Source organism: Arachis ipaensis, chromosome B04 (assembly GCF_000816755.2).
Source record: "Arachis ipaensis cultivar K30076 chromosome B04, Araip1.1, whole genome shotgun sequence".
NCBI classification, from domain to species: Eukaryota; Viridiplantae; Streptophyta; class Magnoliopsida; order Fabales; family Fabaceae; genus Arachis; species Arachis ipaensis.
The window spans coordinates 119,788,417-119,804,792 of record NC_029788.2 but is presented as its reverse complement, the minus strand read 5'-3'; the positions used below and the strand labels follow the sequence as shown (position 1 = coordinate 119,804,792).

Below are 16,376 nucleotides of genomic sequence, written 5' to 3'. Positions count from 1 at the left end.
TTTGAAGATTATGATGTTAATGATCAATTTTTACTTACAGATGTCTTTTGATTACTATTGTGTATCACCATAGGAATCCTTTATGATGAGTGTGGATGGTGTCATTTCATACAATAAAGACCATACTTCAGAAATGCCTAGACTTGATCCAAATCTGTTAGATATGTTCTTTATCAGAGACTACTACAAACAGGTTGAATATGATAAAATGGAGCATTGTTGGTGGTTGACTCCTAACAGATCATTGGAGACTGGTTTAAGAGAACTCAATTCTGATACCGAGCTTCTGGAGATGTACTTCCATGCTAAAAAAAACAATGAATTGGTGCATGTGTACAATGAATGCATAAAATGACACATGCATTCCATATCAATGCTCTTTCTGGCCAGGCATTATGAAAAAAGTTAATCTATAAGACTGTGTTTGTTTACAGAGACAAAACACTGGAATAGAGAGACAGAGACACAAAATCGTGTTTGACAGAAGAGACATGGACAGAGACAATGTGTCCAGAGACACTGAATTAGTGTATTTTTGTGTCCATCCTGACAGAAAGGACACAGAGACACTAACAAGGGAAACAACTTATTTTTCATTTTTTCTTTCATTATTCTTGTTAATTTTTCATAATTAAATTTTTTATTGTTATATTTTTCATCTCAAATTTTTTGAATGAAAAAAAATGAGAATAAATTAGATTTTCATAATTTGTTCTAGTTTATCACCAAACAGAATACAAGAACACAAAACTTTGTGTGTCTGTCCATCAGTATCTTGTCCTATCCTATTCTCATGTCTTGTCCTATCCTTGTAAGATCCGGTTAATTAACGGCTAATTAACCCATAAATGAGAATTTATTCTAGAAAGCCAAAAATGTTATTTTTATGGCTAAATGTGATAGAGGAAATTGAGACGAGAATTTCGGTACCAATTTTATAGAAATCGGACCAAGATTGGACCGAACGGGCCAAACCGGGCCAACCGGACCCAAAGTGGGCAGAGGTCGTAATACCTTGCCATCTCTGAATTATGACTTAAGCATAAGTCTCTGTATGGTAGGGTGTTACAATCCTGTTCTCAGAAACAAACGCATCCTAATAGACCGCAAACACCCAAGTATAAGAAGATTCCAGGAGAACCAAAGAAGAAACGAAAGAAAATTGTTGATGAAGGTCCTGCGGGAGACAAGAAGCAGAACACCACCAAGATGAAGAGGACATGTAAAGAAAATTCTTGCCACCATTATAATATTAAAAAAGTCACAACAAGAGGAACTGCCTCTAGATAAGGTTGAAGATGAGGTTGTAGCTGTTGCAGCAACTGCTATTGATGTTGCATCTGATGAAACTGTTACAAGTACTGAGAATCAAATTTCAAGTGCTGCAAATAAAGTCTAAGATGAAAGCAATGCTATTGAGATTAAATTTGATATGAGCCAACATGTTATGTTAGAAAATAAACTTTCAACAGGTATTAAATATGGTTTTCTTTTAAAATTCCTTTGTATTTCTCTTTCCATCCATTTGAATATTTTGCTATAACTGTTAAAAGGGTAAAATAATTGCTGTGCACTTTTAGGTAAGGCCATCAAAACTTACCCCTAAATGAAGCAACGTCGTACCAAAATTATTTCACTACTAACAACTGTACTAGTTTTAATTACTCCACCAGCCATCACTGTTCTAGTTTCAAGTACTTCACTAGTCACCGTTGCTCTAGTTTAATTTCAAGTACTTAACTACTACCGATTGTTCCAGTTTCAAGTACTCCATTAGCAACAAGTGCTCTTATTAATCCAATAGTTGGTGTATTTGTAGCTACAACTTTAAAACTGAGCAGTTTCATGTGATTTGTACCAATTCCGAAATTCAAGCCACTAAAAAGTTCCAAGAATTGAACTAATGCATCGAGATATTTTGGTGGTGACATTTTGGTTTTAAACATTTACCTTTAGAGCTATTAAGTTCCATGTCTATGTTAGAGTGTATGTGTTATGTTTCTTATTTAAATACTCTATCTGTGACATATTTTTTTATGGTGTCTAGTTTGACACACGAAAGTTTAAAAATATTTTATATAGTGTGAATGTTATTAGTAAATATTTTCGTTTTATTACTGTTCTTTAGCTTCATTTTTAAATTATAAGATAGCAACAACAATGACAAAATAGAACATTAATAATTTCTATTCATCTGTTTATAAAGTACAACCATCATATTTAGACTTTTCTATTATACAATATCTAAATTGAACTTCACCATTTTCATGCTACGCAGACAACTGTCTCAATTACTAACATAATAACTAACAACAAACAGAATGCCACTTTTAGAGCCCTAACTTCAGATTTTAAGCTTCCAATCTTTCTGATGAATTTTATTATCCATTCCTTTATTTCAAATCCAGGATCAGCTCTATCAATTATTTTTTCTTCATGCTGAACTTTGTCAGCCCACAAAAAAAAATCACACCACCTCTTGCTAACACTCTGCAACCACATTTCATGGCCATGGAGAAGAAATGTTATATATTGAAAGAGCAACGAAATTAGCTACATACATTAACAAAAACCACTGGTTGACCTCTCTGAATTTGCATCTGTCCTTGACCATTTGAGGACGGATCGGCTGCCACACCCACACCTCTCTGGAAGCCGTTCGTAAATGTTTTTGGTGGTTCTCCTCTCACAGCTTCTCTCAGAGCGTCAGTTGTTGGAGCTACCAACAATGCTGTTGCCTCCACCCATTATCACCTTTTCAAAACACGCCTAACAACGACAGAAAAGAAGAAGGATAGTGACTTCTAATGGTAGACGCAACTTTTTGGAGTTCAAATTGGGATTAGAGCTATAAACTACTATAAGAACTAAATTGAGTTAAATAGTTATAATAATTTTGTAATATAGTTATGGATTATCCCGCGTAACCTCTGTCCAACTACGACATCATTCTGTTCACGAATATTAGTCAGAATATACCTCAAAGACGATCAAAAGTCAATATTGTTAAGACCAAAAATAAAGTTGAGGCAATTACAAATTAAAAAATAAGATTAAACCTCGACTACAAATTTAGTTCAAGAACCAATTTGAGATTTAACTCATCGAATAATTCATAAGTTATTATGATTTAAATTCTAAAGAAGAAACAACATAGATCCACTGTGATTCGTATTATATTTTTTCATAATAATTAGAATATAACTATAATTAAAAAGGTATATTTAAAATGAGTATTTAAGTTTCAAATTATTGCTTTGACAAAATTAAAAAATATAAAAATCTAATTAAAAATTTAATATAATTATAAAGACTAATAAAATAATTAAACCTTAACTTTTTTTTTTAAATATATCCATGAATATCATATGTTGATATCTACTAAAATCTAAAACTATTTTATATTATCAATAAATCACATTAAAATTTTTGAATAACCTTTACATAATAAAATTGAAAATAACTATAACAACTAATAATAAATAAATTATACCGTGAAAATTTTATTCCATAAAAGTATTCAAACTAAAGCATGTTTACATCATTTTTCTATCTATTTTGATTTCTCCCTTTTCAATGGAAAATGAGTCAAATGACTAGTGCAAGTGGAGGTTGGACCACAAAACCGTACAACAGCGTGATGTATCTTTGAATCGATAAAATAGTGTACGACTTGTTCCTTTTTTATTTGGGGCCACTCTGGAAATAATTAAAAGATAAATTTAGATATTGTTACTTTTGTTATGTATAAAAAGGACTTAAGACTTAAGAGTTAAACACGGAGATATTTCGTATTCACTAGGAGACAAACAATAATATTTTAGGATCATGTTATGTAGGCATAGAAAGATGGCACACAAATTGGTTATTTATATGTGAATACAGAATAATTTATATAATTATATTTATAATAAAATATAGCAATAATTGAGTTTTTGTGTTGATAAAATATTTAGCTATTTTACAGATCCAAAGGAGATGAAAAATTCTATTTTCATAGTGAGAAATTTTGTTACAGATTTTGAAAATTTTGATTATTTTAAATTAATAAAAAATGTATCAAAATTTTCTCTTTAAAATGACAAAAATTTTCATAGTGAGAAATTTTGTTACAGATCCAAAGGAGATGAAAAATTCTAAGAATAAAAAGAAAAACCGAAGAAGAAAAGAGCAACAGACGAGCTCTTCTTTGAAAGAAGCTTCTGAACTGAACAATAAGGTAGTCATAATATCTAATATCAAATTTGGCTTCAAGTTAAATTTGAAAAAACAAGTTCCTATTATATTTCTGCAATATCTATTTATAGTAAATCATTACTAATGAAACTATCCTAATTGGGCCTTGGCCTATATTTTACTCATTACATTACATTTTTCTTAACGACAACCTTGCCCTCAAGGTTGTTGAAAAAAAAATTTAAAAACCTTAATTACAATTAATCTTAAAGTAACATTTTTTTTCCTATTCCTATTCTACTGTCTAAAATAAAAAATTACCTCCAGGATCCCACTGTTTAAAAAAAAACTAGGCCCTCCCTCTTTTTAAAATATTTTTTGGTTGGCCTAAATCTATTTGTTGATGTGAATTGGACTCTTGTTGAGGTAAATTGGGCTTGGCACATTGGGGAAAGGCCCAACACTTGAGGAAGGAACAGCTCCTCATGCTCTGCTTTCTCATTCTCGTTGCTGCACTTGAGAAGAGAGGGCACCATCCCAAAACAGCCACCACTCATCTCTTGATCAGTCTGCATCTCCGCCGTCTGCTTTGCCTGGGTAGGCTCCTGTGCTGCTGCTTGGTCCATCGCCACCCATGGAGACAACACCTCGTCCCGCTTCTTCTCTGTGCTCCATCTATGCTCGCGATCCCATGGAAAAACCGCCACCGTGAGTGGTGGTGGCTTGGCCACGATTGAGGGAACACAACGGAACAGAACGCCTCTTCTAACCTTCACGAGCTTTCCCTTCGCGGAGGCGCCGCATGCCCTAAACCCTAAATTACCACCGCGTCGTTCGTCTTCCGCGGTCTTGGTTCTGGTGCGGGCTTTCTTGCAGCTGCTCCGCCTCTGACCACAGCGTCCGTAAACCTGCAAGGTGGCTTTGGTGTCGGTTCCCGATCCAATAGATCTGTGTCATCCACCTTCCCCTTCGAGACGGCGCCGTCCTCGGCGCCACTGCTGGCCATGCTTAGCCTGCCACGCTGCTCCGAGCGGTTCTGTCGACGTGGACGTCATCGTCCTCCGCAACGGGTGCTGTTTCCCACCACGTACGATCGCTGGCGTTCAGAGGTCGCGGTCCAGCATTCAGGGAGGTCGTTTCTTGAATCTGAAGCTCCCTTTGCAGATCTGGAACTGCTGTTGTTGATGCTGAAAACTGTTGATGAGGTATTGAATCAGATAGTTGAATTCTTGAGGATGTAATATCTGTATCCGCAGTCTGTAATTTCGCATGATCTTGAGTTTCGATTGATGATTCTGCTTTTGAATTTCTGATTTCGTGTTCTGTCGATGGTTTTTCTGTGGTGTCTACGATGGAATTCTGGATTTGAATTTTTGCTTGAAACGCTGATTCTGGACTTTGATACAGTGATTGATAGGAAATTTTTGTTGATGAACTTTTCTGGATCTGGTGCTGAGCTGATAATTTTGGCTTTGAAATTTCTGAAAATGGATTGCTCCAGCGTTCTTCATAATACTTTGCCAAATAAAAAGCATCACGAATAGTTTTAGGATCATCAAAGATAATTTCTCTATGGATATAAGTTTCCAATCCATTGAGAAATGTCTTCAATATTTCAGCATCATTCAAATTTACTCTTTGAACATAACACAAAAAGGCAGTAAAATATTCAGCTACACTTCCAATTTGCTCCATTGGAGGTGAGATCGCCAAACCACCATGAAAATGGAAAAATGGTGGTTAATGAAAGCACCAATGTAAGGGGTATAATGTAGGAATAGAGAAGAATTAATCAATCAGAGGGAATTTAGAGAGAATTAAGAGGGAGAGAGATAATTCCATAAAAAGAATTCCAGAAAAGGAACTATATTCATTACTCAATTCGTGATTTTCTATTATATTTCTGCAATATCTATTTATAGTAAATCAATTACTAATGAAACTATCCTAATTGGGCCTTGGCCTATATTTTACTCATTACACAATAATCATGAAATTCTTGTTAAACTCCTTCTGTGTTGTCCTTCCCTGCCACTTTGGATAAAAGAAGGCATGGGTTTGATATGAAGAAATGTCTGCATGATGTTCATATTGATGTACTCTTGTGATTTGATATGCCAAAATCTTATTTGCTCAATACCCTTTGATGCAGGGAAGTGGAAGATTTCGCCCGCATATTAAATTCTGACTGGCCAGAGAGGATGCAGGAACTGTTGTCATTGGGGCAAGAAAGAAAAGCAATGCCTTTTACATCCAATGAAAACAGTTTTTTAAGACGAAATGCTTGTATGTTCATCGCTGAGTTTGTTTTAGTGACGTTGTTTACCATTTATATGCTTGTTAGTAGAACTTTTTAAATCATTTTTAAAAAACAAATAATAAAATGTTTTCTCCTTTTTATGTCCTTTTAAAATCATTCTAGTTTGCTTTTGCTCCTACATTTTGGTCAGCTAGAGCCAAAGTTGTCAAATATCCGCTATCTTCGCGCAATAGCGCTATTGCGTGGCAGAAATTTAACAAAACACAATGAGCCGCAATCCGCTATTGATGACCTTGCCTAGAGCCGATTTCCGCTTTCTTTAGCTGCTAAAACTTGTTTTCTCTTGCTTAATATTTAATATATGTTAAGCTTGTTGCATGTGCTATATATGAGAAGCTGAGTGAAAATTGCATCTTTCCATGTGTATCATCTTTTAGAACCATGAAGTGGGGCATTATTGCCAGAGAGATTTCTTTCCTTACCCTTTTGAATTGGCATGATGAATTTGGTAACTGACTTGTTTATTGTTTCCCTGAATAACTCTCTAGTTTATTCAGTGTGTAGTTAATACACCACTTTGCCATGATTATTGCTTTCTGTTTTCTGATATAACATGCTATAAAAATAATAGTATTTAATGTCATTTCATCCACTTATGTCTTTTGATTCACTACACTAATTAAAAATTTATCTATGCAGAGGACTTGACCTCATGATACTGTCACACAAACAAGAAGGAATCAGCGGAAAATGGTTCCTTACAAGCCCCCACACAAATGGCCTGTGGCTTGAACAATTTTGAGAGGTGCTGACAAGCCTTAGGAAAGTGCTGCATGTCAGTTATTTATTTGTTTTTCTAATTCACTGTTCAATTTTATTCATTATTGGTCCTTGGCCCCTGGCACAATTTGATGCTGGAGGCTGCCTCTTGTGCCAATAGAAAATAAATAGTAGGATGGGCTTGTATGTAATAATGTTGTATCTTTGTGCATTGATTGCTTGAGTTTTGAAAGAAGTTTCTTACTCTAATCCATTTCTGTGTTGACAAATTGTTAAAAATTGGGTTGTGATCATATATTCATTTTTGTACTCCTAATGTGACTCTCAGACTCTGTAGTTATTGGAGTAATTTTTTTCTTCACATAAGTAATGATATAAAACTCATTCCATATAAGATGAGATTGAAGAGAAGAGTGCAATTCATGGGTCTAGATTGATCATTTGGAAGATGGTTTTTCCTTTTGCTACCCATTTGGTTCATGATTGCATGTGATATTTGGTTATATTGATGATTTTCTCCTTTTTCTTCTAAATAATCAATATTTACAACTTGAGTAAGACTACTTCATTAAGGGTGACTTGGGATCTTGGAAGAAATAGAGGAAAAAAATGACTTAAATGAGTAAAACAAGGGACATGAGCCAAGCCTACATTAATGATATTTCATCACAGAATACACTTGGAAAATGAAATTTATTCAATTTCAATTTCAATTTTTATGGTTATGTTACTTATAACTAAAATTGAAATTGAAGTTGGATAAATTTCATTTTCCAAGTGTATTCTGTGATGAAATATCATTAATGTAGACTTGGCTCATGTCCCTTGTTTTACTCATTTAAGTCATTTTCTTCCTCTATTTCTTCCAAGATCCCAAGTCACCCTTCATGAAATAGTCTTACTCAAGTTGTAAATATTGATTATTTAGAGGAAAAAGGAGAAAATCATCAATATAACAAAATATCACATGCAATCATGAACCAAATGGGTAGCAAAAGGAAAAATCATCTTCCAAATGATCAATCCAGACCCATGAATTGCACTCTTCTCTTCAATCTCATCTTATATGGAATGAGTTTTAAATCATTACTTATGTGAAGAAAAAAAATTACTCCAACAACTACAGAGTCTGAAAGTCACATTAGGAGTACAAAAATGAATATATGATCACAACCCAATTTTTAACAATTTGTCAACACAGAAATGGATCAGAGTAAGAAACTTCTTTCAAAACTCAAGCAATCAATGCACACAGATACAACATTATTACATACAAGCCCATCCTGCTATTTATTTTCTATTACATACAGGCACAAAGAATATCTTGTCCAATCCATGCAAAAGATACATGTCGAAAAACTCCCCAAAGAACGGGAAATACTATGCAGAAGGGAGTCATAGCAAGTCTCAAATATGAGACAGCTCCAAAGAAGGGTATTTTTACAAATGTTTGCCCAGCATGTTGAAACCATCTGAAACTATAAACGTTTGGTTGTCAATTCCATATCTATAAACCATGGCACTAAGCAGCAAAAACTTAACATGACAGTGACTCATTCTCACATAACCCTATAAATCAATTGCCAAATCGACCTACAAGAGTAGAAGACTTACCATGATAACAGAGCCACCAAGCAAGTTTGCAGTCCCTGAAATCACATGAAAAAATATAATGACTTCTCTGCTAAATCAAAAAGAGTTTTGTCAAAAGGACGGACTACATGCTTCTTAGATTTATAAGATAAAAAATGCTTATGTTTTGATTCCTTAACTAGTTACTTAATGCTTGCGTTAACAAACCCTATCTACGACATTTACTAATGAAAAAAGAAGATAGCAATCAACATAATTATCAGCCACATATGTGAACTGTGAAGAGTTGGACAGTTAGAAAAATGTTTGTACCTAAAAGTTTAAAGGAAATTCGTTACTATGAAATGATCAATAATGGATTACTAATACTAATCTACACGAAAAGGAGGCGTGAGGGAGTGATCGTAATAAACTGGAACAAAGTCTGGAAAAGAATAACTCACCTCAACACCACCAATGCAAAATAGAACCACCAGAACTTCAATAAACCAGGATGCCATTAATTTGTAAAGCATAAGCAAGAAACAAGAAGCGATCACAACAAAAGAAATTGTTGCCATGGTACTGATTTCTACATAACCAGTAGAACCAGCATTCTCAGTATTCAAATATTCATCCGAAGCATCCTGCAAGTTAAACATGACTATGTATCAACAGCTGGATTGATGCCTTTTTAAGTATGAGAAGAAAACTTTCTTCCGAAGGAGCAAAATTAGAACAAAAAATAATAGCATATATATATAAAATTGGCATGAAAAGGAACCAAGTAACCTTTAATAGCTTCTTACGCTCAACAGCAGCCTCTCTAGTTGTCCAGGCAGACCAATAAGAAGCACAGAGAATGGTACCAACAGCCATAAGCCATAAAAACACTTCCGCTACATCAACTAATGGGCGCAGCGGAGAGTATAACTGCACAGACACTTAAGAGTGCAATTTAATGTTTTCACCAGCATCTTGTGGAAGCATCACAGTAGGAATTCCAATATCAATATCAGTTTCATTCTCTTCACAAACCATCTTGAAAAGTTCTGCACAGTAGAGACAGAGAACAGTTGCTTAAAACGAAATATAGTATAACCCTTTATTGCGACATCTGTGTTTACTCAAGCAAACAAATAATGAACAAAAATTTTTTATTTAACATTTCCAAATGCTAGAATCCACAGGATCTCCTCTAATTTTGAAACCATAATGAAGAAACAAAATGAAAGAAAGCGAGATCCAAAAAGAATTTTTAGCAAGTTACATGCAAACACCTGTCCGATTATTTGTAATGAGGATCGCTGAAGCACCAGCTTCTTTAGCTATATTTGCCTTGGTTGTGGTGCATTGATACCCAGAAGATGTCATATAGAAAGGCGCAACTAAGAAGAACAGTTTCTATCGTTCTTCTATCAGTTCATCTATATTCTCTGTGATGGTGTCGAGGTGAGGCCTCGAGAGAGTAAGACGGCTGCTGGTGCTTGTGTGAGTGGAGATAGAGAGCTGTTGATGTACTGCTGCAGCGTGTTGGTTGGGAGGGGGAGGGGGAGGGAGGGGAACGAGAAGGTAGATGTTGCCGCGATGGAGGTCAGCGTGGGGAGGAACGATGAGGAGGTTGGAGGAAGAATATTTCTTGATGATATGGTTAGGATGAGCTCTCATCACGTCAGCAGCCTTGATGGTGCGAGCAGTGAGCTCTTCAATTCTGCCATTGGAGTGAACTATTTGTATCACGTCCAATGCCCCGCATGGTAGGATGCATAATATGCATCCCCTTATGCTCTTCATTATTAAAGCTACGTTGGAGAAGAAGATGGGGTAAAAGTGGAAGTTTGTGCCGATAGTAAGCAAAGGATGAAATAGAGATGGGAATGGCCGAATGGGAATGGGAATGGGAATGGGAATGAGAATGCAGACGTATATATATAATATTTTATTTCAGGGCTAGTCTAAGTGCATGAGTATGGGCAACAAGAGAAAAAAGAAAAAGAAAAGGAAAAGGCTGTTGTGTCATAGAATTCTCCTTTTATTTGCACTAGTGGAATTACTTGGTAACTGTAGGGCTATCCTTAATCTGAGATGCTATGCTTCAGATATTTTTCAAGGTGAGTTCTTCTGTGCCTAAGGATTTGGTACTGAAATTTCCGAAATACACAGTATTTGAATGGAGTTTAATTACAATTTAAATTATTAATTTGACCCTAATACCTATTTTTTAATTTGTTTACAATTTAAATTTTTAACGAAAATTTTATTAGAGGTTTGCTTTATTTATTATTGTTTTTTTAAAATTTTATAATTCTATTTTTCTATTTTTATTTAATTATCATTTTGATATTTTATTCGATCTTATCACGTGCATGGCACGGGTAATTACACTTGTTATTCCTCTAGTTTTTACTTTTTGATTAATTTGATCTATCAATTTTAAGGCTAATAAAATTTGTCCTTTTATTGTTTTCTAAATAGAAAATATACTAATATTCTTTCTTTCTTTCTTTCTTTTTTTCACCATGAGAGCGGTTACAGATGGCGAGAGGATGGCGGCGGGGACTCATAAATGGTGTCGAGGTGAGGCCTCCAGAGAGTAAGACGGCGGGGTCTGCTAGTGCTTGTGTGAGTGGGGATGGAGAGCTTCTGATCTGCTTCTGCAGCGTGTTGGTTGGGAGGGGAGGCAGGGAAACGAGGAAGTAGATGTTGCCCCGACGGAGTTCAGCGTGGGGAGGAACGATGAGGAGGTTGGGGGAAGAATAGTTCCTGAGGACATGTTTAGGATGAGCTCTCATGACGTCAGCAACCTTGATGGTGCGAGTGGTGATCTCTTCAACTCTGCCATTGGAGTGAACTGTTCGTATCACGTCCAGTGCCCCGCATGGCAGGATGCATGATATACATCCCCTTATGCTCTTCTTCATTCTCCACATCCTTCTATTTCCTACCCACAATACACACGCTTTCTTCTTTTCTCCTTATATATATTTTTTCTCTCCCTACATTTTTTATTCTAAAACTCACTTGCATTTATCTTCCATATTTAATAAGTTGGCAAATTACATAAAGCACTAAGCAACTAAGCACAATTATGTATGAGAAATGCAGTTAAATGGAAATCACATGATGGACAACCAAAAGCTTAACCCTTCTTAGGTGAAATATCATTTTTCTTTGATGGATGCCATTCGATCAATAGAGTAAACTAAAGTACCAATGTATTCTTAAAATTATTAATTTGACCCTGATACCAATTTTTTAATTTGTTTACAATTTAAATTTTTAATAAAAATTTTATTAGAGGTTTGCTTTATTTATTATTATTTTTTACAAATTTTATAATCCTATTTTTCTGTTTTTATTTAATTATCATTTTAATATTTTATTCGATCTTATCACGTGCATGGCACGTGAATGACACAAGTAATTACACTTGTTTGTTATTATATACAAGCATGACAAAAATTTACTATTCTTTGTCTGTTTTTTTTTTCTTTATCATAATATTTTGGTCTGTTTTATTTGGTTGATTAAACAAGTGGATTGAAAAATGGCTTGTTTTCTACTCAAAGTAGGATAAGTGAGATTGTACCTTGAAGAAGCACTATTGGGGCCAACATTAAGCACCATGTTAGGCCCCCGCCCCCTCCTTAATCCTATGTACATATGTACATAACACTATTACATAAAAAGTATCTTCAAGCACACGTGTCTGGATTCCATGAAAAACATTGATGCGAACTAGGTATATCCCGGCACGGTCCATTCGATTCTATTTTTTTGTTTTTATTTAATTATCATTTTGATATTTTATTCGATCTTATCACGTGAATGGCACGGGTAATTACACTTGTTATTCCTCTAGTTTTTACTTTTTGATTAATTTGATCTATCAATTTTAAGGCTAATAAAATTTGTCCTTTTATTATTATCTAAATAGAAAAGATACTAGTATTCTTTCTTTCTTTTTTTTTTCACCATGAGAGCGGTTACGGATGGTGAGAGGATGGCGACGGGGACTCAGAAATGGTGTCGAGGTGAGGCCTCCAGAGAGTATGACGGCGGGGTCTGCTAGTGCTTGTGTGAGTGGGGATGGAGAGTTTCTGATCTGCTTCTGCAGCGTGTTGGTTGGGAGGGGGAGGCAGGAGAACGAGGAAATAGATGTTGCCGTGACGGAGTTCAGCGTGGGAGGAACGATGAGGAGGTTGGGGGAAGAATAGTTCTTGAGGACATGCTTAGAATGAGCTCTCATGACGTCAGCAGCCTTGATGGTGCGAGTGGTGATCTCTTCAACTCTGCCATTGGAATGAACTATTCGTATCACGTCCAGTGCCCTGCATGGCAGGATGCATGATATACATCCCCTTATACTCTTCTTCAGTGGCGGAGCTTAGTTCAGACAAGGGGGGGCCATGGCCCCCAAATTTTTTATAAAAAAATTAGTAGTACTTTTTTAAAAGATAAAAAATAGTTCAATTGGCTTAAATACTTTACTATGACTTAAAATATCTAATAAATTCAATAAACAACACTCTCTTTACCTTTAAGTTCAAATATAAAAAATTAGATATTTTTATTTGTTTAATTTAATATTATTTTATATTTTACTATTTATTTAATTTAATTTTTTATATGATAAAAAATAATAGAATATTCGATAAGTATTAATATTATTGTATTTATATAAATTGATAAAAAAATTTAATAAATATTATAAATTTTAATATTTGTCCTTCTAACTTCTTTTTTACATATTCTACAGGATATATATTCAAATTTTTATATAAAATAATAATAAAAATCAAAGAATTGATACATTTTTTAAGAGAAAGGCTAATATTTAAGAAGGAGAACATGTAACTTTTACAATATCAACACCTGTAGATAGTTCTTCTACTTTAATGAATCATGAAGAAAGTGAGATACAACCTTCAAAAGTTCAAAAAGTTACATCTAATAACTTTAACCTTAATTTTTTGGAACAAGACCTTGAAAAACGGCTTTAAATTTGGCAATATCACCCAAATCAGAGAGATGAAATTAGACGAGCTTATTTTAAATGGGGTACATATCAAAAGCATTTTGATAATTATCTTCTATCTGGCCCCCCCAAAATTTTATTTCAAGTTCCGCCACTGCTCTTCTTCATTCTCCACATCCTTCCATTTCTTACCCACAATACACACGCTTTCTTCTTTTCTCCTTATATATATTTTTTCTCTCCCTACATTTTTTATTCTAAAACTCACTTGCATTTATCTTCCATATTTAATAAGTTGGCAAATTACATAAAGCACTAAGCAACTAAGCACACTTATGTATGAGAAATGCAGTTAAATGGAAATCACATTATGGACAACCAAAAGCTTAACCTTTCTTAGGTGAAATATCATTTTTCTTTGATGGATGCCATTCGATCAATAGAGTAAACTAAAGTACCAATGTATTCTTAAAATTATTAATTTGACCCTGATACCAATTTTAAAATTTGTTTACAATTTAAATTTTTAATAAAAATTTTATTAGAGGTTTGCTTTATTTTTTATTATTTTTTACAAATTTTATAATCCTATTTTTCTGTTTTTATTTAATTATCATTTTGATATTTTATTCGATCTTATCACGTGCATGGTACGTGCATGACACGGGTAATTACACTTGTTTGTTATTATATACAAGCATGACAAAAATTTACTATTCTTTGTCTGTTTTTTTTTCTTTATCATAATATTTTAGTCTGTTTTATTTGGTTGATTAAACAAGTGGATTGAAAAATGGCTTGTTTTCTAGTCAAAGTAGGATAAGTGAGATTGTACCTTGAAGAAGCACTATTGGGGCCAACATTAAACACCATGTTAGGCCCCCGCCCCCTCCTTAATCCTATGTACATATGTATATACCACTATTACATAAAAAGTATCTTCAAGCACACGTGACTGGATTCCATGAAAAACATTGATGCGAACTAGGTACATCCCGGCACGGTCCATTCGTTGAATAGACTATAATATATTAGATTTTTGACACATGACATAGATTATTAAATGAGTTATATTCTTAAATTATTAATTTGACCCTGATACCAATTTTTTAATTTGTTTACAATTTAAATTTTTAACGAAAATTTTATTAGGGGTTTGCTTTATTTATTATTGTTTTTTATAAATTTTATAATTCTATTTTTCTGTTGTTATTTAATTATCATTTTGATATTTTATTCGATCTTATCACGTGCATGGCACGTGCATGGCACGGGTAATTGCGCTTGTTATTCCTCTAGTTTTTACTTTTTGATTAATTTGATCTATCAATTTTCAGGCTAATAAAATTTGTCCTTTTATTGTTATCTAAATAGAAAAGATACTAATACTCTTCCTTTCTTTCTTTTTTTTTTCACCATGAGAACGGTTACAGATGCTGAGAGGATGGCGGTAGGGACTCAGAGATGGTGTCGAGATGAGGCAGCAGATCAAAAGCTCTCCACCCCTACTCACACAAGCACTAACAGACCCTGCCGTCTTACTCTCTGGAGGTCTCACCTCGACACCATCTCTGAGTTCCCGCTGCCATCCTCTCATAGATTTTTTGGTCTTGCTTTATATTGTATAATATTCATTTTATAAAAATAGTATTGTATTTATTTTGGTCTTACTTTGTTACTTTAATCATAGATTTTTTGGGCGTTGAACTTTTGCATGCACAAGCTAAGGTTGTAATTTAATTTTCCAAGCTTATCAATTGACGCGGCTTTTCTCTCTTGTTAAGATTGCTAAGATTCTCACAAATTTAAACAGTAAGCTTTGATTTAATCAATATATGCTTAATAAAAAATAGTATGTTTTCTATTCTAATAGAAAAAGTTTCGATACCCATAATAAACGAAATGCTTGCACAAAAATAGTCCTTTGTGATTTAATCACAATAATATGCTTAATTTATCTTTAAAAAAAACACAGATTGTATTATATTGGAGTGAATATTTCTTATCCTATCGCTTATTATTTGAGTTATTTCTCATCCTTTGATTTTAAATCGTGTAGCAAAACATTATTTGTTTATTTAAGCGTGACTATTTGATAGTGCATGATGACGTGTGAAATTATAGATGGGTAAAAGCTACAAGAGAATCTGGTTGCGCGCACGTTGGAGAAGAAGATGCAGACGTACACACCTGACAGTCCCAAATAACCTACACAACCCCTTGACCACACATTTAATTCACTCTACTTGCATTATTAAATCACCATTTGGCCCCACCCTTCATCTCATCTTGTTATTATATCGTATCACAATCATCAACTCTATCACGTGAGACAATAAGTTCTCCTCTCCTCTTCTCTGCAATTCTCTTCGTAGAAAATTCGCAATGGCATTCACCCGTAATATCCTCATGAATCCATTTTTCCGCCAAAATGAATGTACATTTTCTCTTCTAAGTTTATTTTATAAAAATATCTTTATAATACTTATACTATAATTAGCATTTAAGTATTAATACATAATTATACTAATTTAGAAAAATATCTTTATTATAGTTATATAAAATCAATATTTAATACATTATTAAACTACTTATCAATTATCAATCGAA

At 34.0% G+C, this 16,376-nt stretch overlaps 1 long non-coding RNA gene and 2 pseudogenes across 1 annotated transcript; 1 reads left to right on the top strand and 2 right to left on the bottom strand.

Moving 5' to 3' along the window:
* Positions 1-10,177, bottom strand: part of LOC107637111 — a 23,079-nt pseudogene extending 12,902 nt beyond the window's left edge.
* LOC107635021 overlaps positions 1-16,376 on the bottom strand; it is a 69,616-nt pseudogene that overhangs the window by 15,885 nt on the left and 37,355 nt on the right.
* LOC107635022 lies at positions 4,699-7,463 on the top strand. Its single transcript, XR_001619098.1, has 3 exons — positions 4,699-5,381; positions 6,329-6,462; positions 7,136-7,463. It is a non-coding gene; the product is annotated as an uncharacterized LOC107635022 (long non-coding RNA).